We start from the raw sequence: 23,538 nt of genomic DNA on the forward strand, positions 1-23,538 counted from the left end.
TAAGGCTCTTGTAACGTCCCTCACAGGACAAATGTTTATACTGAAGGTGCTCTGAGTAGATTTTAAGCCGATTACAATTCCCTGCCACCCGTACCTCCCACCACCCCGACTCCACCCTCCCATCCCCACCCACCTCTACTCTCATGGATAGCAGGTTGAATCTTTTCTCCAGCTTTCACCATGAGAGCTGCTGGGACTTCTGAGATAAAAAGCATAAAGAATGTGTCCACTGCAGCACGTTTTAACTGTCAAGGAAGTCCCACACTCAACCTCCAGCACTTTGTCACTAACCATTTAAGCATTTCTGCCAGTTTGTTAAAAACTGCATTATCTAGCCGGGCATGGTAGTGCACACCTACGATCCCAGCACTCAGGAAGCGAACGCAGGAGGATTACAACAAACAAGCTCTAGACCAGGCAAGCTATGCCTCAAACAACCAAAACCTAAAACTAAATTAAAAATTGCAGAATATATTAGGAAATGCATGAGTTATTCTTCTTTAAAGAGTGAGTGAAGCAGACAACCCTTTAGCAATGCTAGCTTTAAAAAAATAAATAAAAGTCAAATATCTGGCATTAGGAGTAAGAGCTCTCAACAAGGCTGCTGGGCATAGCGTATGGTATCCCATGATGCTCTGGCGAGCCCTGGAGGGGAAGCTGAGTACTTTAGAGTGAGTCAGCAGACAGGATGTGGGTCACAGGTCCAGAAATAGAAACCTGGGCACCACTCCTGAGAGGGAACGGAGGGAGCCTGAAGCCAGGATGCCTCACAAGGGCTTTTCTTTATGTACCCCTCACTTCGTGGCTCTGCAGAGGGGAGAGAGAATCCATCTGAAGGGCCCAGCATGCCCTGGGGGGAGGGATTGTAGGACTCTGGTCTTTTCCTTTGCCTGTTTTGCTTCCTAGTCATGAAGTGACCCTACCATACATTTTTAACGTCCATGTGTGACCTCACCACAGACCCTAAAAGCAGGGCCAGCTGACCAAAACCTCCCAAGCCAGGATCCAAAATACACCTTTGCTCTCGGTTGCTTTATCCCAAGCATTCTGTGAAAGTACTAGAGAGTGCGCTAACAGCCTCGCAGGCCTGCCAAGCACGTGTGCCGCAGCTACTTTTCTGTTGCTTTGCTAAAACACCACGACCAAGGCAACTTAGAGAAGGATGTGTTTGGTAGGGCCTCTGGTTCCAGATGTCCATGATGGTGCAGTAGTGGCAGGAGTGGCTGGGAGCTCACATCTCAAACTGCAAGCAGGAGGCGGAGGACACACCAAGAAAGGCCTCAGGCAACTCCCCAGCTTCCAACAAGGCCACGCCTCCTAATCCTTCCCAAATAGTTCTACCAACTAGAGACCAAGTATTCAAATACAAGAGCCTACAAAGGCTGCCTTTATTTACTCAGACTGCCACATTCCACTCCCTGCCCCCCCCCACAGGCTCATGACCATATCATAATGCAAAATGCAATTAGTCCAACTTCAGGGGTCCCCCTAGTCTTCCAGTTCCAACACCTTTCAAAGTCCAACCTTTTCTGAGACCCAGGCAATCTCTTAACTCTAAGCCCAATGAAAAGCAAATTGTGGACAGCGGCATAGCATATACATTACCACAGCAAAAGGGAGGAATCAGGCCGTGGTGAGGAAATCCTGGACCAAAGCAAGACCGAAACCCAGCCCGGCAAACTCTAAATTCTGTAACTCTATGTCCAGTGTCAAAGGGCTTTAGTGGTTCTGCCTCGCCAGCTTTGCTGCCTGCAAGATATGTGCCTCTTTGGGGCTGGTCTCACTCAGTGTGCACAGCTCTGCTTGGCAGATATCTCATGGCTCTGTCACCTCTAACATCTTGGGGGTCCCCAACACAATACAGACTTCACTTTAAAGCTTTGTTTGTTTGGTTTTTCAAGGACAGGGTCTCTCTGTGTAGCCTTGACTGTCCTGGACTCGCTTTGTAGACCAGGCTGGCCTCGAACTCACAGAGATCTGTCTGTCTCTGCCTCCCAAGTGCTGGGATTAAAGGCGTGCGCCACCACAGCCAGGCCCACTTTAAAGCTTGGTACAACCACTTCTCATGCCTCTTGCCCTTTTAGGACTTTCACACAGGGCTTGCCCTGGCACATATTGCCCAGCCTCAGTGGTATTTCTTAACCTCAGAGGAAGATTCTATGGCCATTTACTTGTGTGTCGTTCATGATTCTACAGCCAGAACAATCACCGGGCTGCCGCCGCCCAGCTTGGCCATCCCTCTTGAATAATACTTGCAGCAGCATTCATGTGTTGTTGCTTTTTAGGTGCAGAGAATTCCTTAGGCCTTTTGTTGTCACAAGTTGGAAGCTTAGCTGGGTGGGATTTTTATCCTGGGGGCATCTCTGTCTCTATTCCAACTCCTCAGACCAACTCATTAGGGGAGAGAGAGAGAGAGAGAGAGAGAGAGAGAGAGAGAGAGAGAGAGAGAGAGAGAGAGAGAGAGAGGAGGATAACTGTCTTGGCATGAACTTTCAAACCTTCCAAGTCCACCCCTAGTGACACACCTCCTCCAAGGCCACACCTCCCAATCCTTCCCAATAAAGTCCACCAACTAGAGACCAAGTACTCAAATACATGAGCCTATGGGGCTATACTCATTCAAACCACTACACCTTGGGGTGAACATTAAATTTCCTAGTGCTCTTTTTTTCCTCCTCACACTGTACATTTTGTATTTCCTTTCCCCCTACATGCTCTTTTTCACCATAGACCTTCATAAGAGTGATTACTAATAACCATGCAACAGAGTCAATGTTAGACTGTCTTGAAATCTTCTCTACCAAAGAAATCAGTCCATTATCTTTAAATTTGAGCCTCAGGAAAAATTCTTAGGACAAGAGCAGAAGACAGCTACATTTTTTACCAAAATATCACATAAGTGCTCTCTAGCCCAATTGCTAGGAAACCTCTTGAACTAGGCCCACAGTCACATTGCTCTCAGCATTTCTGTCTTCAGGTGCCTACTGGGATGGCCCGTTAAGCTATGATTACAGTGTGCAACTGTTTTTTTAGTTCAAAGTCTTTCACATTCCTCCCCCCCCCCCAAAAAAAATAGCAGGCTCATGTCTGTCATAGCAACACTCTACTCCCTGGTACCAAATTCTTTATTAGTTACCTTTCTTATTATTATTCTTATTCTTATTTTAGATTTTATTTATTATTATGTACACAGTGCTCTGCCTGCATGTACACCTGCAGGCCAGAAGAGGGCATCAGATGGTTATGAGCCACCATGTGGTTGCTGGGAATTGAACTCAGGACCTCTGGAAGAGCAGTCAGTGCTCTTAACCTCTGAGCCATCTCTCCAGCCCTTTAGTTACCTTTCTATTGCTAAGATGATGCCCTATGACCAAGACAACTTATGAAAGAAATCATTTGATAAGGCTCATCATCTCCAAGGGTTATAGCCTGTGATGGTGGAAGATGATGGTGGCAGGAACAGCTAGGAACACACAATGGCAAGCAAGAGACAGAGAGTTCCACCAATTGGGGATGAAATATTCAAACATATAGGCCTATAGGGGTTATTCTAATTCAAACTGCTATAATCTCTTACCTAGAAAACGTTTGGCAAATAAGCAGTGTTGTTTTTTGTTTGTTTGCAATAAAAACAACTTAATGTGAGATCAGTCTTTTTACTAAGTGTATAATACACAATAGCTAATTATGAGAATGTTGTATAGCAGATTTCTAAACTTCATTTAACTTGCTTGACCCAAATTTTATGCACACTAATTAGTATAAAGGTGTTTTGGTTTTGAGTGTTTTGTTTTGAGACAGGGTCTTACTATGTAGTCTGGCTGGCCTGGAACTTGCTCTGTAGACCAGGCTGTCTTTGACCTTACAGAGATCTACCTGTTTCTGCCTCCTAAGTGCTGGGATTGAGGGTATGCACCACCCTGCCTGACAGTATAAAGTGCTTTTAAAGATTGAAGTCACATATTCTTATTGTCAGTGAGCAATGTTGGGAGCACAGAGGTCCTTGTACCCACAGATCACCAGGGAAACCAAGAAGGTTAGGCAGGCAGGGTTGTCTTTCAAAGGAAAATATGTATACCCTGGTTTTCTACCCAGTAGGCTGGGATTTGGAGGTGGTTAACAGCCTAGAGGTTTGTGTTATCTGAAGGGCGATGCCAAGCTCCCACAACCAGGGTCAGAGGTGGGGAATAGTCTAGGTGACCTTTGCATTATCTGAAGGTCCAGGCCACATCAGGCTCCCACAACCAGGACTGGATATTTGTAATCGTCTAGATGACCCTTACGTTATATATGTATCCAGCGACTCTCCAAGGTCCCTCAACCAAGGCGGGAGGTACCTAATAACTCAAATAACCTCTGTACTCTCTGTTTGACTGAGACCAACACCAGATCTTCCCTGCTTCCTTAGGTTAGCCTAGCCCCAGAACCCATCTTCTTGGAAGAAGTGGCATGTACCTTGAGTTGAGTTTTGATGTGATTATGCCTCCTTGTGCCCTGGTGATTATATTATACCAGGAAACTTTCCCCCACATTTTACTGCATTGAAATATGCTTACGATAAACCTCCTGCCATCAGACTCCAGAAGTTTAATCCAGCCTGGCTGACCAAGTCTGGCTGAATTGACTTTTTCTTCTTGCCTCTTTGTGGATTGTTTCGCTGCTGGCCCTGATGCTTGCAGGAACCATTCCATTAGGGTCTGGCAAATGTCATTTGCATTTCAGTAGCTTCCGGCACTATAGCTGGGAAGATACTCAGGTATTCTAACCCGGCAATGTTGGACTGGCCTACTTCCCAGCCGTACGACCCTGTTACCCGCTGTCTTAGTCTTTCTCTGGCACCTCCTTCTTTATCCATATCTCAATGGTGACTCCTCTCTCTCTCTCTCTCTCTCTCTCTCTCTCTCTCTCTCTCTCTCTCTCTCTCTCTCTCTCTGTCCCCCCTCCCACCTCTCTCTCTTATCCCCACCTGAGACTCTCCCCCTGGCTTGGAAGTCTTACCTTATCCTCTCCTGCCCAGCTATTGGCTATTCTGCTCTTTATTTAACCAATCAGAAGGTGATGGAGAACAAAGTGTACAACACACTAAGACAGGAGATGCTTCATAATAATGACAGTGCCAAAGTCTGGACTGTAAGCAGATCTCTGGGCACAGAAGTCAGCATTTGAGTACACAGTGCACAGAACATCCTCCAGCATCCCTTGGGGGGTGGGGGGGTGAAGGGGAGGAGGTTGTTAGTGTGTCAATGTTCATTTAGTTTCCCTGTTCTTTGACTCTATTTTGGGGTCCAGCATCTGCCACAGCTCCCCGTAGCTCTCCACCATGTGCTAGGCCAGGTGCTCTCAAATCTTCAGAAACCGTTCTGTGCATGTGTTTACTGTGGGTAGAGAAGATCTCAGGATCTGACAGTTCACACACATGACCTTTAGCCTACTTTGAAGCTCTGCTGACTCCTGTACTTTCCAGGTGCTTTGGCAGGAGCACCCCTGCTGCCTGTGACCTCTCCTTGGAACCTGAGGACTCAGCCTTTTTAGATGTGCTAAGCCACACACCTGCTCCTCCCACTTCCCTCTTGCAAACACTTGTTGATATCTCTCGTACATTTCTGCCCCATCTTTTATTTGCTTTGTTCTGGTATTTATATAGCATTGTTTACTCAGGAGTGGGGAGAGTGTAGGAATGCTATGCCTTCCCACCAGCCTGCTTCTAGGTTGCCTAGCAACCTCTGGCATCATCACCTGCCACCACCACCAGGGGGCACAGGATAAAAGACCCACCAGGCATCCTGCACACTCTCTTCTCTCTCTCTCTTACAGCTCTTTCTATTTATCTGTCTGTCTGCCTGCCTGCCTGCCTGATTCTGTCTGTCTGTCTGTCTGTCTGTCTATCTTTGTACTCTTTCAGTCTCTCTCTCCTCCTATGCTCTCCCATGGTCTATTTCTCTCTCCACCCTCATGGCTCACTCAGGCCCTAATTCCTCTCCTCTTCCTTTCCCTCAAATAAACCTCTCTGTGCCAGATTTGTTGCATGTCATATCTCTTTTTATATATTACAACATTTGGTACCAGGACTCAGATAGACTCTCCTAGAGCTTGTGTTTCCCTCCCCCTCCTCCACCCTCATCCTCACCCCCTTGGGTTGAAATCACACTGCTTGGACCCTATTTCTAGTCTGCCCACTCGCAGGCTTGCTTTTCAACTATCCAATTGCTACTTTCCTGCACCCAACACCGGCTGATTGGTGAGTCTTCCCTTCTAATTGGCGTAAACACTTTCTGCTGTTCTCACCAAGCTATATCCAAACCCTTCATCTAAAACCTTCTCCCTTGGGTGGAATTTTCCCTCTACCAGCACGATTTCATCTTCCTCGCCCCCCCCCCTTCTCGCACACCCCTGAAAACCCTAGTACTAGATGAACTGTGTCTTTCCAGGCAATCCTGTCCTTGGTCTCTGACCATTGGCTGATGAACTGCTGGGACAGATTGCATCACTTTCCTTGAGTCAAACTTTGCTCTTGGGATGCCTTGACAGGTCATTGACTCCTACTCTCCTCTTGGGAACAGTCCATTCGACCATCCCTCCAGGTTCCCCTCTGCAATGCCTTCTGGAGAATTTCAGATCCTTACACCTAGCTCCTACTTTAAGGGCTTCTAAGCTCACACACTTCTGCAACCAAACTCAGCCTCAGTATCCCTTCGATAATGGATTACAATGGGACCTTCTAAATTATTGCCAGCAACCGGATAAATGGAAAGTGATTCCCTATTCCCCACTTCTCTTTTCTCAAAGGCCCGCCTCTTTCTCCCTGGTTGCTCTCCATGCTGTGTAGCTGAATTCTGCAGCAGGTCAAAGCCAGATGGGAACAGAGCCACCAATGAGCACCTGCTCCTGCCAGCAACCAGCTTTCTCAAGGCTACTCCAGAGGTATGTGCGGGTCACTTGTCTGTTAACTTGGTTCCACTTGTCCATGAATTTGATCCCAAATTCCTACTTTAGAGTCCAGTCTTTCCACGTGGACGTGCTCGTGGCCACTCGCCTCTCCCCACTCCTGCAGCCTGTCTGCAGGAATTCCAAAAGCACACGCTTCTCTCCCCCTCTTCCCTTCAATGGACTCTATTATAGAAACCCCGGCCTCATTCAAAGCCAAAAATTGGCATACCAAATTTCCAAATTCTTACAGACAAATTATCCCCAGATATCTAAACTCTGCCTTATGCTCCCAAAGTCTCTGATCTCTAAGGCTCTACTTCTCAACTCTTAAAAATCTTTTCTCTCCTCTCTTTTTCCAGCTGGAACCATAGAGGCTGTACCAAAGAAGAAGAAGGTTCCTGCTGTGCCAGAACCCCTTAAGAAGAAGTGAAGGAATTTCTCAGAGTTGAAGATGAAGTGCCTGCCGAAGAAGTTTGCCCTGAAGACGCTGCGAAAGGCAAGGAGGAAGCTCATCTATGAGAAGGCCAAGCACTATCACAAGGAGTACAGGTGTCACAACTCCTCCAGTAGAGTCTGTGTGACAAATGCTGCTGCAGAACCCGAGGCGATGACCCCTGCCCAGGGAGAGCCTCTTGGAATAGATCTGATGTTCCTGCCAGGAGTAGCTGATTGCAACCTTATTTTTTCCGATTGTGTTGGCATATTCTGTCTCTACTCTTTCTCCTAACTTTACTCCTATACCAGGACTTTTCAAACATGACTACATTTCCATGAAATGCCCTAACATGGGACTGCAGCCAGGGACCATTCAGGCCCAGAGATTACCACCAAGTTCTGCTCCATTTATTGAAAGAAACATGGCTAAGAATTAATCATTAGTTAATAATTTATATCATGGCTTACAAAGAAATAAAGTGTTTCAGAAAGCTCCAGATAGTGGCACTCAGATATTAGAAAGGAGAACTAAAAAAAATAAATAAATAAATAACAAAAAAAAAAAAAACCCAAAAAACTGTCTTGGCACACAGGTGTCGGGCATAATTTCCGTTAATGAAAGGACACTGACCCTTGACAAAGAGGGCACATGCGTACTGATACCAAGCCAATAACTTAAGAATGATGACATCTTTGCATTCTGTAGCCTGTATTGTTTCATTTCAGGTCAGTAATTAAAAAAATGATAACACTATTACTTTGCATTCTGTACTTTGTATTGTGTATGCCTGATTGTTCACTTGAATCTACTCCATGGGAAATGTAACCACAAAACACTCCCTGTTTCAAAAAATGTGTATAAAAATCTAGACTGCTTGCCTGCAAAATACACTCAGATTCAAACTCTCCCCTGGGTTTGTCTGTTCGTCACTTTGCCGACTCTTTGCCCACCAACCCTTTGAGAACTCCCATTCCCAAGGACCTATACCCAACTGAGATGGTTCATGGAAAACCGGCAGATTCACATGGCTAGGATGACAAGGAAAGCTGAAAACTTCTACATGCCTACAAAACCAAAATTGGCATTTGTCATCAGAATCTGGGGTACCAATCGTGTAAGCCCAAAGGTCTGCAAAGTATTGCAGCTTCTTCATCTTTGACAGATCTTCAATCGCACCTTTGTTAAGCTCAACGAGGCTTGCATTAACATGCTAAGGATTGTGGAACCGCACACTGCATGGGGGTACCCCAACCTGAAGTCTGTAAATGAGCTCATCTACAAGCGAGGCTATGGCAAAATCAATAAGCGAATTGCCTTGACAGATAATTCCTCGGTTGCTCAATCTCTTGGTAAATTTGGCATCATCTGCGTGGAGGATCTAGTTCATGAGATCTATACACTTGGAAAACACTTCAAGGAAGCAAATAACTTCCTACAGCCCTTCAAACTATCTTCTCCATGAGGTAGAATGAAGAAACAGACAACTCACTTTGTGGAAGGTGGAGATGCTGGCAACAGGGAAGACCAGATAAGCAGGCTTATCAGATGGATGAACTACGGTGTTGCCCATGGTATTTTTGTAATCTGGTCAGTTAATAAACAATCACAGCTTGGCAAATTGAAAAAAAAAATATTTTCTCTCTGATTTCTTTACACTCTACTCTTCTACTCTCAAAAAATAATATCTTAAGATTATATTATATGGTTTGGAGAGATGGCTCAGTGGTTGAGAACACTGACTGCTCTTCCAAAGGACTCGGGTTCAATTCCCAGCACCCACATGGCAGCTCACAGCTGTCTACAACTCCAAGATCTGAGACCCTCATACAGACATACAAACAGGCAAAACACCAATGCACATAAAATTTTAAAAATTTTTAAAAAAGATTATACTATAAACTCTTATCTAAGGATCTCTTTAATTTACTCATTGTATTTGCTCATTGGATATGATGATTAAAACCTAAATTCACAGGGCGTGGTGGCGCATGCCTTTAATCCCAGCACTCGGGAGGCAGAGGCAGGTGAATCACTGTGAGTTCAAGGCCAGCCTGATCTACAAAGTGAATCCAGGACAGCTAAGGCTACACAGAGAAAGCCTGTCTCAAAAAACAAAACAAAACAAAACAAAACAAACAAACAAAAAAAAATATATATATAAAATGTGGCTAGCAGACACTGTAGCAGTCAACTAATAAAAAAATAAAAACCTAAGTTCAACTCAGAATTAGGAAATATATACATGTGTGTGTGTGCGCATGTGCATATATATTTGTAACATCTGTAGAAACACAGATAGTTTTAAATAGCAGCCATGTTGACCACATGGCTTGCAACCTGCCCTGTGTCTCCACCACCTTAAGATGATCATGTGGTAGGAAGCAACATTTATAAAGCCTTTTAGTCCTAATTAGCTCTCTGTTTATTATCTTCTTTTTAGACTAAGAAAGCAACAAGTCTCATTTTAAATTGGTATGGATTTTTTTTCTGAGACAGGGTTTTTCTGTGTAACATCCTTGACTGTGCTGGTCTCGCTTAGTAAACCAGGCTGGCCTCCAACTCACAGAGATCCACCTGCCTCTGCTTCCCAAGTGTTGGGATTAAAGGCGTGCGCTACCATGCCCAGCTGGTGTGGATTTTTTTGTAGAAATTCAAAGTTATATTTTTACAACAGACACTATATATGATTCAACCCTGGTTCAAAATGTTCTTTATTTGATGGTGAACTTTCAAAGTCATAAAGGTCTTGTGGAAGTTTTGGTTTATATGTAAACATGTTTTTGTATTAATCCCAGGTGTTGGGTATGGGGGCTGCTCCAGTTTGTCCAGAGCTGATAATTGCCTCCTGAGAGAGCACATGATGTTGTCGCTGTGAACAGCCTTGCGTGGAGGTGTGATCTTTGTCAGTGGGGATAAAAGCCCAACCCAAAGAGAGACTGGGGGCTCCAAGAAAGACGGTTTTTGATGCTTCCCCCTTGCTGCTCCTGGTTGCTGGTGATGCATGTGACAAGAAGTCAGAAATATCCTGAAACAAAGATTGGACTTGCTCCAAGAAACCCACCAATCCCAAACACCAGGAAGCAGCTAAGGAAAACTATACCCCCTCTCCCCACTAAACTTCTTTCTCTCCTACCTGGTGTTGGGGTGTTGGAAGAGACTGAGGTGGAGTAGGGAGAACGAGATTTAAAGAACTCAAAATAAAAATAGTGTTCCAAAGTGTGCCAACATAAAGGCCTGTTCAAATTTAAAATGCCCAACGACTTTACTAGTTTTTGGTTGCATGGATGGGTGAGTGTTGTTTCTCCTGTCGTCAGCTACCTGTGCTTGGAGTTTACCCCCAGGCTTCCTGGCCAATGGATTTGATATAATAAGCTCAAATGTAATATTAAAGTTGTTTTATAATGTTCTACTGTATTGCTGACACTGAATGGTCATGCAGTGACCATTGGGTGATTCCAAAGAATCTTTTATATTAATTCTAGAGACAGTCATTTGTTTACAATGTAAGAGCTTGGTTAGATTGCTTTACTTTCACCCTCAAAAGGTTAAAAATAACTGCCTTAAAATGTTTATCTTCATTTTTGTTAATGCTACTAATCTATAATATGGCTTCAGATTTTTATAAGCCAGAGACTTTGTATAAACTAAATCATACAGGAATCTGTTATGCTCTCTTTGTGGACTGTGTTTATGAGTTTTAAGGCTTCAACTTAACAGGGATGAAACTTAAAGTCCTAGTCTTTAATAATTAAGAAATGCTAAATAGTTAGTCATCTTAAAATGATAAAACTCTTTAATGTCTTCAGAAATATATTTGTAGTCATGCTAAGAACCAGTGTGATTGACTGCAGGATTAAGCTTTATTTGCCATCTTGTACATGTTTTCAAAGTTGAACAAAACTAGAAACAAGCAACGTTTGCTAATTTAGATCTACTTGAGATAGATGTGGTCCTCAAACACTTATCTGTAGAATATGGCATAATTATAGGTCATAACATTCTGTTTTGTGTTTACAAGGTGTAGTTTAGAGCAAATGACTAAAGACAGACAAAGATTGCTTAATTCAAATATGCTAACCCCCAAGCCTGTCAGAGAGCTACTGAATTTCTCATTTAACATTATTATGACAGAGATGCCCAAATCCTAACAGTGATTCCCCAAGGTCTCTGAGATCTGGGCATAACAGATGACTTCAACTCTGGATTGCGGTACTCTAACCACTGGGCAAGCCTGCCCCCAATGCCTAGACCACTGCTAGTGACCAGCCTGAACTGTGAACAAACTGGACACCCAGAGAGTCATTGTCTAACATTGCTGAAAATGAGGTGAGGGTAGTCTCTCTCATATTCTTCATTCATAGAAAAACCTTCTCTCCTTCTGTGCCTGAGGGCCAGACTGTTTCTTCCTGCATTGCCATGAAAACCACAGGAGCCTGGGACAACTGTCTTGGTAGTGGACTATGGACTGACCACTCACCTTTATCATTTTAAGTGATACATAGATTCATTTAGATTACTGTTTTTCCTTCTCAAGTCTCTGATCATGTCGATGGTTAAACTAATGGTAGCTTGATACCTAGAGAACAGGCAAGTAACTCCTTATCCCAAGGTAATCCACCATGTTAGTCTGCTAGTCAATTCATTAGCTAGTTAAAACGACTAACTACTAGATCTCTTATTTCAAAGGCAAACAGGCTCGCTTTATTCACAGACCTCATGTTAAAGATGAGCAGGCTTGGATGCCTTCTCAGTTCTTTTCAGTTCTAAACATCAGGCTCTAAGCCTCATTGTCCTAAAGATGCTACCACTAGGTCTAGAAGCAGTGCACCTTGTTACCAGACTCAAAAAGCAGGTCTCAGATGTAACCTCTTTGCCATCCCTTTAGCTAAAGTACAGTCTCACCTGTGTCTCATGGTAAATAGAAAAAAAGGCCTAAGGATACAAAAGCTTAAGTCGTGAGTACCTAAGGAAGTATTTTAGGGTCTAAGAAGGTGATGCTTCAGATTGATTCCTGTCACTGTGCTGCTGATGTGCTGAGACTGTTCAGAGCTTCGGCATTCATCAGTGAAGCTCTGATTTATTAACCTAATTCTGGTTTTTAAAAATTCCACTATACAATCCACTATCATAGTTCCAAGCTCAAGATTTTAATTTTCTTTTGGTTTGTCTTTTAAGTATAGACTTCAAAACATTTCCCATTGTGCTTGACTTATACCCATCCAGTCTTCTGGGCAGAGGGAAGAAGCTTCTCTTTCATGATGTGTAATCATACTTAAAATGGAGATCAAGTGATGTGTGTCTACTGACTTTTTTGACAATGTGCTCCACTGCAGACTGCAAACAATGGCGATGCTAACATATCTAAAGTTTATCTTCTTTGAAAACTTAAAAAAAAAAATTACTGTACGCTACAGGAAATCCACCCGAATCCAGCTCTCAGGTCAAATGGACTCCAGATAAGTACAGCCGAAAATTCCCACCTATGGCCTATTTCAGAGGGTGGGATTCCTCCCCCTTTCCCTGGTTTTGGGACTCCCCTCTCCCAGCTACCAAAACCAAGGGTCCAAAGTTTCAAATGGGCACCCAAATTTTCTTTTCTCCCTGTGTTGTCTTCTGCCCGTATATATGTTCCAGGATCCTGTCAGGTCCAGGTCTGTCCTACATCCAGGACAGCACGAAAGCAGCTACCCACAGGTGCTCCAGTCTAACCTTGCAGACTTGCAGTCAGCTGGACCTGCACTGTCCTTCCCAGCCGCGGAAAATTCTAGCAGACCCTGGACAACAGCAAAACAGCCAGACCTCCCAGGACTTCGCCACCCCACCCCCACTCTCTTGGGATCCTCAACCATGTCCCTGCCCCAATCAGCAAGAAGCAACCATTTTCAAGCACACAGTCCTCATTCCCACTTCTCCACCCCTCCTTTCCTAGTCCCTCATTTCTTTTTAAATTAAATGAAAAGGGAGAAATGTAGGAATGTTATGCCTTCCCAGAATGTTATGCCTTCCCACCAGCCTGCTTCTAGGTTGCCTAGCAACCTCTGACATCATCACCTACCACTACCACCACCAGGGACATCCACCAGCCATCCCACACACTCTTACCCCTCCCTTCTCTGTCTCTCTCTCTCTCTCTCTTTCTCTCTCTCTCTCTCCCTCCTTCCCTCCCTCTCTCCCTCTCCCTCTCTCCCTCTCCCTCTCTCCCTCTCTCTCTTTCCTCCTATTTTCTCCCATGGTCTATTTCTCCCTTTGCCTCTCTATTTTTTCTCTCTTCTCCTTCATGGCTCACTAAGGCCCTAACTCCTCTCCTCTTCCCTTCCCTCTAATAAACCTCTTTGTACCAGATCTGTTGCATTGCATCTTTATTATATATTATATATGATAGCATAGAGGAGACCTGTTCAATCCTCGTGTACAATGAAAACACCTTTCCTCCCCCATAACATTATATTGAGGTATCATTTCTATTTATTTACTTGTTGCACCAGGGGAGGGGAGCACATGTGCCACAATGCTCATCTGGAGGTCAGAGGACAACTTGCAGGATTCGGCCCTCTCTCCTTCCACTGTGTGAGCCCCAGAGACTGAACTCGGGTCATCAGGCTTGGAAGCAAGGGCCTTTCCTGCTGAGCCATCTTGCCATCCCTCATTGCTTCTTAATGGAAATTAGACTTGAGTTTCCCCATGCTGAAAAAAAGCACGGACTTGAATGCTGCAGGCTTCCAGTTATGGCTGGTTTTTCTGGTGACCAGTTCCCATACAGGAGCAAATGACATTCCTGTCACTCAGGAAATTCCAAGTATCTGGGGGACAAAAGCCAAACATCAGCACCCAAATTGTACCTCACCCTGTGTCTCTTGGGCAATATCAAAGGATTAGGAGCTCTGTGCCGGAAACTAGGGGCAGGGTTCAAACACGCCTTCTTGTTATGCCGCTGTGTCACCGTAGACCATTTATTCATTCCTTCGGTAAATATGAATTAAATACCCATTGAGAAATACTCTAGGCACTAGAGGCCAAGTAAGAGAAAGCTTACATTATGGTGGGAGGAAGCAGTGAAGGGGTGAATGAATGAATGATCAAGGAATGCCTGAATAGGGAGAAGTGTGTGAGGATTGCGGAGAATGATATTCCAGGTAGTGGCCATAGCAGGTGTGAGGATCCCCTTGAAGAACATATTTGGAACTTTCCAGAGATAAAGAGTTGGTCATCCTCTAAGTCTCACGGGAGGCCACTGAGGGGGGCTTGACAAGAAGCTGAGTCAGGCTGGGTACAGTTAAAGTCTCTCAATGGACACCCCGGCTGCTCAGGGAGTGCCTGGCAGAGGGCAGAAAGGAAGAAGGGAAAGAGGCTAAGAGGTTCTGTCCCTGAGCCAGGTGCCAGCTGACACCAGTGTGGAGGCGGAGCCAATGGATAGGAGGGAGGACAGGTAGTAACACCTGGCCACCTAAGTGGAGAAAGGAGGACGTTTCTAGGTGACTGGATCACTGGGCCTTCAGTGATGCCCTTTATTGCCATAGGTAAGAGCTGACAACGTGGGAAGAAAAAACGTAAGGGACATCTACTGAGAGCTCAACCCATGCTGAGCCCTGAAGACAAAGCCCAGCCCTGGGCGTGGCCATCCCCATTAGTGAAGCCATGTGGAGGAGAGTGGGATCAAAACGGCAGCATCCCAAAGAGACCTGGCTGGGTCCCTGGCCAGCCACACGCCCTTTCACAGGGTGTCCATTTGGTCTATGGCACAACTAAAAAGACAGCCTTGCCTCCATTATATATAGAAGAGAGCGGGCCAGAGGTGGTTAGATTCGCCGGCTCTACCAGTTAGGGTGGATGCTAGCCACAGAGGAGACTGCTCTGCAGTGGGGACTAGGGACTGGCCGTGATGGTTTTTTTTTTATTCCACACTGGATGTGCTTGCACTTGTTTGGAGAGGAACACCTGGGAGAGGAACGAGAGAGACCCAGGTGGGTTGGAAGGAAAGATTTAAAGCCCCCAAAGTAATTTCTTGGGGAGCCCATGGGACACCTCATTCTGCCCGACTAAACACTGGTACTTTTCTTGCTGTTCTAAACAAAAGGAGTTATGTAGCTGTTGGGGGAGGTTGTGTGAGGAACCGACTGGGGAAGAAGAAAGCAGGACCCAGAGAGACAGATGTCTGTCAGATTTAAGGGCTAAGGAAGGCTTCCCTGGAAAAGAACCCAGAAACAAAGGCATGGGAGTTGGAACTGTGTGAATTATATCAGAGGTACTAAAGATCTCTCTTCTACAGAAGGTGACCTTGTTTGAGGACTAAGACCCTTTAACTTGGGTGGCGTTCTGGTTTATCCCTGGGGACCCTCTCTCCACTGCTTAATCAGATACAATCTCACCTTCTGCCTCCTGCACTCGGCCTCCACCGGGGACTGTTATGCCCTGATGTCTGTTGGAATCAGGTCTGGCCATCAGATCACTCTAGAGCTGTGACGAAGCCCAGACACAGCTGCACAGTCGGCTCAGTTGCTGTGTCACTCTGCTGACTCCTATGCAGTACCCTTCTACCCAGCGCTTCCCACAAGCACACCAGCATACCTACTGTTCAGTCAGTGCAATGCAGGATTTTCCGTGACATTCTGGCTCTGCAGGAAAAATGGGCTGTTTCCTGATGTGTGTGTGTGTGTGTGTGTGTGTTGTGTGTGTTGTGTTAACACTCATACGTATATGTATTACTTGTGCAACAATCAAAAATTCAGTTTTGAACAATAACAGTAATAGCCTTTGACCTGGCTCTAGTCCTGTTTTAATGGAAAAGAAGTTCCATGTGGGATTATTGTTTGTTTATTTTATTTGAGATAGCGCCTCACTATGTAATTCAAGCTAGCCTTGAACTCATTATGAAGCTGAGGTTGGCCCAGTCTTCAGAGTGCTGAGATTGCAGATATGAGCCACTGCACCTGGCCTGTGTGAGTTGGAGGAGTCAAGACATGTTTGCACTTCTCGAGATGCCTATCTGGAGATCGTGCCTTAGGAGTCCCGAGGAGACATTAATCTTAATATTGAAGAGGCATGATTCGGAGCCCCCAGATCACAGCAGAGTCTTAACAGTGGCCCTTAGAGGAACCTGTTTGCTTATCTAAACTAGGTTTTATACACGATCCTTTGAAGAAGTGATAGAGAGGGGGAAAAGGGGAAGAAGAAAGCAAGAACAATCAATAGAAAAGCCTGCAAGAGGCTGAAACAGGATAGTGAGTTCCAGGCTAGCCTTGGCTACATAGTGAGACCCTGCCTCCAAAAAGCAAAGCAACAACAAGAAGCATTCCAGCTCCACAGCTCTCCTCTGTAGAATTCTCTTGATCAGCAAAGGAAGCAGAGCTCTGGGGGAGGACTAAGGGACTTGCTTAGTTGGTGTTTCTATTGCTATAATGGAACATCATGACCAAAAGCAACTTGAGGGAGAAAGGATTTATCTCAGCTTAGGCTTCCACATCACAGTCCATCACTGAAGGAAGTCAGGGCAGGAACTCAAACAGGGCAGGAACCTGGAGGCAGGAGCTGAGGCAGAGGCCATGAAGGGGTGTTGCTTACTGCCTTGCTCAATGTGACTTGCTCAGTCTTTCTCATAGTGTCCAGACCAGGGAGGGCACTGCCCACAGTAGGCTGGGCCCTCCCATACCAATCATCAACCAAGAAAACTAGAGGCCCTCCCACAGGCCAGTTGGCTGGGGATGATTCCCCCAATGAGGTTTCCTCGTCTAAACTGACTCTATCTTGTGTCACATTTGACATAAAAACTAGGCAAGCACCCGAGGCAATGGCAGTTGTGATCAAATCTGACCTCTTAGCCGTCAGACCACTCATATTAACCCAAATACTAAGTCCTGTTGAGGTTGTAACTTCCCTGGGGACTCTGGAGTCAGTGCACACACCAGGCATTGCACACAGCATTGGTAATCTGCACCCACCAATGCCCTGTAGTGAGATAAATGTCATCATTTAACTAAACTGCTTTTTGTTTGGGTCTGAAGTATTGTTACCATAAATCCAGTTAGAACCCCATGGCTAAAGGAAGTCTTGGACCCTAGGGAGCAACTCAGTGCTGTTGTGTAGCTGAGCTGACGTGGCTTGAAACTGCTTCCGGAATATTTGCCTTTAGACTCATAGATAAAAGCTAATCTCAGCCCTAGTCAGAAAAGCATCTCTTTCCAACAGACAGCAGTCAGTACAGAGACTTGTGGCTGCTCCAGATGCTGGCAATAGTGAAGGTTGAATGCCCTTCCCTAACCAGAACACTCATTCCAACTTCTCTGAGGCTCAGGGAGCAGTACCAGGGTGCTGGAAAATAGGGAGACCCCCATGGAGTGCTGCTTTCTGGTCAGGGCACAGGCCTGCATCGTGATGTCACAGCAGCTGCAGTTGCCCTTACTGGGCCTGCCATCAGTCAAACAAGGACAGAGAGGCGCTCAGAAGGCTGTTGGATTATTATGGGCTACTGGTGGATTCTCAGGGAAGGGCAGTAGTCATTGTTGTCAGTTGTAGATCCACAGGTGAGCCTACCAGGGCTCCAGTGGACGGTTCCAAAGCAGTGGTTACCCAAATGGCCTCGTTCAACTAAGTGGGTCACAAAAACAAGACGAAAAGACATGAATGTGGGAAAGAGACTTGGTAGGGGAGGGAGGATGTCAGGGCTTGGACAGAGATGAGGAAAAGGGACTCAGGTATCTTCTGATTGCTTGTCTGGCCTTGTTTATTTGTTCCTTGTGACCTTTGGAGTGTGTATATAATTCTCTTTATAGATATGAAAAAAAACACAAAAGCAAAAAAAAAAAAAACAGGAATTAATATACATCTTTTAACAATAATTCTGAGTACTAGTTGTCTCAGTTCCTCCACAAAAAGACACAAACTAACAGACTGGATTAGAAAACAGAATCCATCTTCTTATTGCTGCCAAGAAACACACCTCATCTTCACACTGGCACAGGACAGGACTTGACAAACAGGATCCTGCTCATGCAGGCATTATGGCCAACAATTAATAAATGGAACCTCATGAAACCAGAAACCTCCTGCACATTAAAGGACACCAGCATTTGAACAAAGAGGCAGCCTAAAAAATGTGGGAAAAAATCTTTACCAGCTACACATCTGAGGGTGAGTGACTAGACTATACAAAGAACTCAAAAGATAAAAAAAAAAATTTAAATTTTTTAAATGGGACATAAAAGTAAGTAGAGAGTTCTCAGAAGCTAAAATACAAATAGCTTAGATATATTTTTTTTAACTCTCAACATCCTTAGCTGTCATGTAAATGCAAATTAAAACTACTTTGAGATTTCTTCTTACTACAATCAAAATGGCTGAGATTATTTTTAAAAAATGATGACCAATTCTGGCATGGATATGGAGAAAGGGGGCAGTTATTCACTGATGGTGGGGGTGCAAACTGGTGCTGCTACTATGGAAAACAGTGTGGAGTTTCCTCAACAATCCAGAAACAGAGTTACCACATGGTCCATCAACACCACTGTCAGGCACATACCCAAAGGACTCTGTACCCTTTACAGACGTGCCTGTTCACCCATGCATAAGCTAGCATACTCACAGTAGCCAAGAAACAGAAACAACTTGGGTGTCCATCACTGATGAACAGATCGTGAAAATGTGGTACATTTATATAATGTAATATTACTCAGAAGAAAAATGAAATTATAAAATCAGGAAAATGGATAAAGCTAAAAGCCCCAGACCTAGAAAGGCTAACAGAGCATGTTTTCTCTCATTTGTGAATAAATCTTCAGATATGTGTGTTTTGTTTAAAGTACCCATGGAGGTCAGGACATTAGTAAAAACCTACGTTGGGGGTTATTTCAAGGAAGGAGAGATAGAACATGGTGGCATAAAGCATTAAAGGGGGATAGCAGAACAGGAAGAGTTAAATCGAGGGAGGGGAGAGCAGAGGAGAGGAGGGACTACAGGGAAGGAAAACTAATACTAAAGACCTTTTGAAAAGGTCAAATGGAAACATTACTATAGAAGCTTCCATATGTGTTTATATATATATATATGGAAAATAATATTCTCTATATAATATTATAATATTCTAAATATAATATAATATAATGTAATGTAATATCAGGGTGACAATGTCCCCATTACACATCACAGGCAAGTGAATAGAAAGCCCTGTACCAGGAATGGGTTACCTATTTTAGAGATGTTTGGGCAGTGGGGTCCCGTAGACCTCCAAGCATTACAGCCAATGCTCTTGATAACCCTCTAGAATTCGATGGTCAGGCCCTGTTGCTGAAGACACCATATACCTGAGTAATAGAGCATGGAAAAACCAAGCTGCTCTAGCCCCCGCCCTGAGGCCTCATCCCTACGGGCTAGCTTCCACAGTGTTGGAAAGTGCTACCTGTGCTGCCTGAGGAGAAAGGCAATCATCAGTCGTGCCAGGCTGTAACTCACGGCTACGATAAAATGCCTAAAAAGGCATGCCCACTTAGGCAAAAGAGGCCTGGATAGCACTGCGGTAAGCAACCACTTTTGGTTTGGATTTAAGACCTGCTCCTCAAGAGGAAACCCATACCAGCCAAGAACCTGTGAATAGACATGTTGTAGCCCCTGAACTCCCATTGCTATTACTCTACTAAATGGATATAGTGGTAGCCAACTTATAGTTATGTCCATAGATTCGTGCATCTCTCAACACGCATCAGAGAAGTTTCTCCCTTTGGTAGTTGTCGATTAGCACAGAGACCCATGACTGGTCAAGGTGTAAAGACTAGAAGACGGTGGGCTATTCAGCTCTACGCGGGGCGTCTACATCACTCCAGAGGTGCGGGGAACATTCCAGAAGCCGGTGAGGAGTGTAAGAGTAAGAGTCAATGGGTGACTATAGGAAAACAGTGTTTTCTAGACACAGCAGGCCAGATGCACATAGGACCTCCCACGACCCGTGCGTGCGAGCGCGAGCCAGACGAAATCCCAGCGTGGAGAGGGGAGGGAGCACAAAGTCCCAGTCGTAACTGAGGAGCTGTGGGCAATTAGTAGGTGGTGGGAGAGGGAGAGTCGGTTTTCTTTAAGGGTGTGGTCCCTGGTAGGTGGTCCATGTTCCAGCGGAAGGCCACGTATCCATGACTGTATGGGCAGCACAAAGCAGTCCTGATGGGGAGGAGCGGGAGGAAGAGGCGGCAGCAGCTAAACACTAAACTGGTTAGGTAGGGAAAGGGGGATGGGTCTGAGATGAGGTGGGAGGGGTGAGTACAATCAAAATACAGTGTATGTAATTCTCATAGAATTAATAAAATAGATGGAAAAGGGGAAGAGGAGTAAGGGTATCCAGAATGCACCATATACGTGTATGAAATTGTCAAAGAAGATACTTAATAACATTTCTAATTAAAAAAAAAAAAAAGATAACTCTACCTGAACCTCAGGCTGTGACCTTGTTTGAAATAAAGGCCTTTATAGAGGCAAAAAGGGAAAGGATTCCCAAGATGGGACCGCGCTGGGACCAGTGTCCTTAGAGGTAGCAAGAAAAAACATACAAGGATGTAGGGAAAGGTTGTGTGTGACGGAGGCAGGCAGAGAGGCCATGTGTTGCCACAGGCCATGGATGCTTCAAGTCATCAGACCTGAAAGATGAAAGGAGAGCTGGTCTTCTAGAACCTCTGGAGAAGCCACAGCCCCCGCCGTACGCTCATTTCAGACTGCCTCCTCCAGAGCCAGGAGAAAATAAGTCCCTGCTGTTTTAAGAGACGCAAGTTTATTGCAGCAGTTGTAGGAAGCTAGCACGGTCTAGGTCTTGACTATCGCTGCATTCTTACTTGATATTTATCATTACTGATTTTTTTTTTTTTTTTGGTCATGGGTGTAACAAGTCAGTGTCCCACAGAGAGTGAAAAAATAATTCCGTGAAAACGGCACGTCTTTGTGAGCCGATTGTCTCACAGGAGGAGGAACTAATTTCAAGAGTAGGTTTTAGAAAAGTGGGAGAGCCGATCTAGAGCACAGCTGCCCTGGTCTGTGAGTCCCTTGTCTTCTGCTGAGCCTCATGAGGCTTGGGCATGCACGTGGTCCTGCCAACCCATACAAAGAGCAGAGGTATGCTTGGCCAGCAGGAAGGCCACGCACCCTTCCCACTTCCTTCTACTTTCCTCCTAGCGTGGCAACAGCAAAAACCCATTCTCCACCCTTTGATTGTTCCAGAAAAGCAAGAATTGCCAAAGACCTTTGTGTCAGATTTGCTCAACCCACGTCACTGAACATTCTAGCTCCCCATTTGCCACTCAAAGCCCTTCTCTCTCGCTCTCTCTCCTCCCTCAGGCATCTATTTCAACACTCCTGGCTCTGTTGCATGCCAGTCAGATGAGAGCAGAGCAGGACCTGTGGAGTTGGTGCGCATGGAGCCGAGAGCTGCCAGAGCCAGCATCATGATGGGGTCCATGGCCTGGGCAGGTGCGTAGGTTTGAGCAGGGAGTGTGGGCTAGACCTCACGAGCCGTGAGGCTTATGGCTCCCTCATGATGTAGGCAAGGAAGCAAAGGGGCTCAGGAGATCAGGTTTATTCCACCTGCCCCTGCCTCCTGGCTTGACTATTGTCATCAACCCAAGAGCCATTGGGTTTAAAAAAAGGGGGGGGGGGGTTCTTCCATAGGTCCTGTCTGAAATACAGTCGGTAAGGCCCTACACTGGGTGATTTTTTTCCCCCTCTTTGTCCAAAAAGCACTGCCAAGGGTCACCTTCCCTAACCTTGTGTTGCTTGTCTTCCGGGAAGGCAGCCTGCAGGCCAAGAACACCAGGTGTTCTTACAAAAAGTATTGTTTTGCATAGTTACATTATATATATTTACAATTTATTTTGTTATGTATGTATACATGTATGTATGTGTGCCTGGGTAAGTTTATGTGTACCACATGCATCCAGGTGCCCACAGTGGCCAGAAGATGGACATCAGATCCCTTTGAATGGAGTTATGGGCAGTTGTGAGCTACCCACTGTGAGTGCTGGGAGTTGAACCCAGGTCCTCTGCAAGAACAGTGAGTGCTCTCAAGCACCAAGTCACCTCCCCAGACTCTACTTGCAAATTTCAGGCAAACTTAGATTTAAAAAAAAAAATCCAAGGTCATCAAAAAAGTGAAAACAAATTCTCTGAAGGAGTCTGCCAGCCCTAGGTCTCCTAGGTGGCTGAGAACAGTCTTAGCCCCTTCTGGCAGGAAAATGGATCGCTGGGACCAGAGACACCAGGTGCTAAACCCATCAGAAGATGGGGTCTTAGCCAGGTGGTGGTGGTGCACGTCTTTAATCCCAGCACTTGGTAAGCAGAAACAGGAGGATCTCTCTGAGTTCAAGGCCAGCCTGGTCTACAGAGTGAGTCCCAGGGTGGCCAGGGCTACACAGAGAAACCCTGTCTGGGAACTGGGAAGGAGATTCCTGCCCAATCCTTCCAGGTGGGCTCTTCCTAGCCCTGGGGGTGGGTTTTTCCTCTTGTTCCACGGAGATGCTTTTTCTCTGCATGCCCCACATGTCTGCTGGTTTCCCATAATCTTCCTAAACCCACTCTACCCTCCATCGGGGCTCTAGAGCAGCCTCAGAGTCATGAAAACTCCCACGGGCTTCTGGGATGAAGTCTGGACAGGAACAGGCCCCCGGCTGTCAAGCCTGCAGGAAGAGACGAATAGCTTCCTCCCGAGTCTCCTGTGGAAGGAGAAAGCTTGATGTGTGTGAAATCCACTTTCCTTGGCAACCTGCGCCCACCCTGCCTCTACCAGTCTGTGAGGCTTGGACCTAGGGCAACAAGAATGGCATTGTAACTCTATCATCTTCTCTTGGCTTACTTCAGGTGTGATGATGACGCTGCTGCTGATCCAGTGGGGTGAGTGGCAACTCTTTGTGAGGCCAATACTTGCTCCCTCGGGCCAACCCTGCTTCTGTTATACTCCTCCATCCAACCACTACACACGCATGTGCACGCGCGCGCGCGCACACACACACACACACACACACACACACACACACACACACACTCCCTTCCAGGCCATAGTACCAGCTGTGACTTCCTCTCTCAAGTCTTCCCCGAGGTCCCTTGCTCCCACATCTGTGTACTCACGGCATCGGCACACCTTCTAGTAAGTATCACAGTCCCTGTAGCTCTTGCCTTGAACTTCTTCCCCCACAAACTCTGAACCCAGAGGTAAGGGA

At 45.5% G+C, this 23,538-nt stretch overlaps 1 pseudogene; it reads left to right on the top strand.

Annotated features, from left to right (window-relative positions):
* LOC127190947 (60S ribosomal protein L7-like) overlaps positions 1–23,538 on the top strand; it is a 36,081-nt pseudogene that overhangs the window by 11,231 nt on the left and 1,312 nt on the right.

This window comes from Acomys russatus, chromosome 6 (genome assembly GCF_903995435.1).
Source record: "Acomys russatus chromosome 6, mAcoRus1.1, whole genome shotgun sequence".
In the NCBI taxonomy this organism is placed as follows: Eukaryota; Metazoa; Chordata; class Mammalia; order Rodentia; family Muridae; genus Acomys; species Acomys russatus.